At 34.3% G+C, this 3,629-nt stretch overlaps 1 pseudogene; it reads left to right on the top strand.

The window, feature by feature from the left end:
* LOC132174077 (MOB kinase activator-like 1A) overlaps positions 1-2,596 on the top strand; it is a 3,368-nt pseudogene extending 772 nt beyond the window's left edge.
* Positions 2,597-3,629: the final 1,033 nt, after the last annotated feature.

Genomic DNA, 3,629 nt, shown 5'->3' with positions numbered 1-3,629 from the left:
TTTATTTTACTTAATGTGAAATCCAAATCTCATGTGGTTGTTTGTTATTTTCACTTTCAGCTGTCGATTTCTTCAACCAAGTGAATTTGCTCTATGGTACCCTCACAGAGTTTTGTACCGACGAGAATTGTCCAACAATGACTGCAGGCCCCAAGTATGGCCTATCATAAGTCTTTTTTTTTTTTCCTCCCTTACCTTCTATGAATTTTAGTTTTTCTGGAAATCAATAATGTGACTTTCCATTTTTTTTTTTCTGCTTTCTTCATTAGGTTTTTTTGAGCATTTCCATCTAATATTTGGGGTAGTTCTTTATCTTATAAGAAACTGTGAAACCTAAAGGAAAACTGAAACTCCAAAGTTACATTTCTGTCTACACTGAAAATTAAAGTGATAAATTGGTTTGATCTCAAACCGAGTTCAATTTTGCCTCAAAACTTCAAGAATCAAATTTTGGTCTATCTATACATGGGATCAAATATGTGAAAAAAATCCTTTTATGCTCGCATTGCCTCTTTTATCTCTCAATAAGTTTCTGTCCAGCGAGGTACTATTTCTATTTATCTGTCATGCCCAGTTGACTGCCACCACAACAATTTTCTGTCCACCAAGTCCATTATTGTTTCACTATCTATGATTTTTATGCATACAAGTTTCTGTCCGCCTTAATAAATAAACATATTTGTGTGCGTGAATGGGTTCAATGAGCACACTTGTGGTCATATGCTCCTGTCAAGATTTTCAGGAGTTGCATTGTTTGACCCAGTCCAGGTGTTGAAACGTGACATTTATGTCTATGTTTGCAAATCACAGGAGAGAATAGATCCATGCATTCTGGCCATTATAGATTTTGTTTATAATTCTGCGAGTAGTAAAGGAAGTTATCCTGGTGAATCACAAGATCTGTAGGTTAGTTACTGGTACATCAACTTGGTTTCCGCTTTTCTAGTCAAATGCTTGTATGATTTTGTTAATTGATTTTTACATGTATTTTTGTTATTGCTTTTGTTAATAATTGACAATTAAGAAGCATAATTGTTGTCAACATGATACTTAGTTTCTGCCCTCGTACAAAATGAAGGTTGGTTTTACCCCAATATTTCATATGATGTGCCTGGTTTGGGGTTTCATTCAAGCTGTAACTTTTACTTCTTTTACCCTTAAGAGAGGATGTAGTATGTGTCCTTAGATTCGGTATAAATGCACAGCTTTTCTTGAGTTCTGTATCTTTGTCATGTTATGGGGTTGGTATTAGCCTTGTCTAGCACATTATTGTTTTGGTTTATCTATGTTTGAGGAATGTGTCCAAGGTTCTCTCCAATGTTATTGGGCTTTTCCTGCGCATATTTTTTGAAAACTTGCCCAATGATTGAAACATCTTCTAAACCTTGAAGCAGGAAATTATGCTCTTTTTTTTTTTTTTTTCTTTTTCGTTCTTTTCTTTCTGTTTTGGGTTTTTTTTCCCTGCCTTCTCCTGCGGAGTCAAATGTACAAGTTACCAATATTGATTTCATCTGCTTTAAGTAAATCTGTGTGCGTCTGCATCTATGTGTGTACTTATAGATCTACAGTTCTAATGAAGATACAATTACTTTACAGATACGAGTATAGATGGGCAGACGGTGAAAAGATAAAGAAACCTATTGAGGTTTCTGCTCCAAAATATGTTTGAACTTTTAATGGACTGGATTGAAGGCCAGCTTGATAACGAATCCATATTTCCTCAAAGGCTTGGTAATATCCGTTGTCTGATTTGCATCTTATCTCATTTTTTTTTCTTCATTTTCTTATAATTAGTTGTCTGCTAAAAAATTTGTAGGGGCACCCTTTCCTCTCAACTTCAAGGATGTTGTGAAGACAATATTCAAAAGATTGTTTCGTGTATATGCCCATATCTATCACTCTCACTTTCAGAAGATTGTAAGCCTCAAGGAGGAGGCCCATCTAAATACATGCTTCAAGCATTTCATACTTTTTACTTGTGTAAGTCTTCCATATCTCAATGACTTTTTATTTTTTTCTAATTCTAAGGTTTAAGGTCTTCATCGAACATCCGCATGGTCTTGTAAGGAATTCCATCCTTTATTTTCTATTTTATAAAACCATTTGTAGATTTTGCATAATTCCAAAGTAGAGAACCTAAATAAGTCAGGAAATCTAAGTATCCCTGATACACCACTACTCTATTGAACAGATGAAAGCTCTTTAGAACATGTCCTTTATTTAAAATGCAGTTGGTACTGATATAAGAAATTCTCTTTTCTTTTTAGCTAAATTCATGATGCTGGTTTTTTGCAGGAATTTGGACTAATTGACAGAAAGGAGCTGGCTCCACTTCAAGAGCTTATAGATTCCATTATCGTTCCTTACTAAATGGGTTGGCATATCCTGTGAAACATAATGTTTTAGGGGAACTCAAGTAAACTAAACTTAACAAATGTTGCTAACAGTCTTTGACTTTGGAGTTTCTCTAAAGTTGCTTCATATTACAAATGCTTGTGCTTCTGTTGTATGCCTTTTGACTTTGTAAATTGTTTTCATGCCAACGTTTTACCCTGGTGGGCATTGTTGTTATTGCTGAATATATAATACTTGTTGGGGTTTTCTGATATAAAAGCATTTCAATCCTTTTGATTTATCAAATTGTTTCTGCGTCAACTTTTATCAAACATGGACCAAGAAAATGTGAAAAACATCTACGTACGATAACAAATATCAATAGCTATTGTTGCCTTTTGTATGACAATTATTATTATTTTGGGGCAAAGTTCACTTAACACTCTCAAACTACCACTTCAAAGATATTTTACCCCCCAAATTATCAATTATGACAATTTACTCTTCAAATTATCAAAACAATTATAAAAACAATTATAATGTACCTCTCAATTCTAGCAAAATGACGAAATTATCCCTCTATAATTTTTAATTAGACAAAAATATCCTTAAAATTTGAAAAAAAAAAAGTTTTTTTGTTTTTTTATTATAGTAAGGGTAATTTTGTTATTTTGTTAAAATTGAGGATACATTGTCATTATTTTGGTAGTTTGGGAGGGTAAATTGTCGTAATTAATAGTTTGGGGGTAAATTGTCATTGGGGTGGTAGTTTGAGGGGGTTAAGTAGACTTTACCCTATTATTTTTTTGGGAAAATGTATAATAAGTCTCTGAGTCAACCTTCCAAAATTTAAAACTTCTGAGTTTTTTTTTTTTTTCCTCAAAAAGTTACTTCCTGGGTCAATTGAAATGACAATAAAATTCCTGCCATCAAAATTTTTTAACAACCGTTAGGGCCACTCAAAACGCATTGTTTTACCTGATTAAAATATTAATTTTTATCAATTAATTTTAAAAATTAAATCTAAAAAAAATAAAAATAAAATTGGAAGGTGGCTGGTTGGCACCTTCACCAACCACCGCCAACCTATGGGGGGGTGGCGCAAGCAACTAAGGGTGGTCAAGGGTGGTTTGACCACCCCAGGTAGGCCACCCCATTGGGGGGGCCACCCCTCCACCCATGCGCGAGCCACCCCAAACCCCCCATGGGGTGGCCTGCCCTGGGGGTGGTCGCAAGCCACCCTAAGGGTGGTTTTTTAAAAAAAGATTTTTTAAAAAAATTTAGATTTAATTTTT

Source organism: Corylus avellana, chromosome ca3 (genome assembly GCF_901000735.1).
Source record: "Corylus avellana chromosome ca3, CavTom2PMs-1.0".
NCBI classification, from domain to species: Eukaryota; Viridiplantae; Streptophyta; class Magnoliopsida; order Fagales; family Betulaceae; genus Corylus; species Corylus avellana.
Note: the sequence above shows the minus strand (reverse complement) of the source record. Positions and strands in the feature narration are given on the sequence as shown.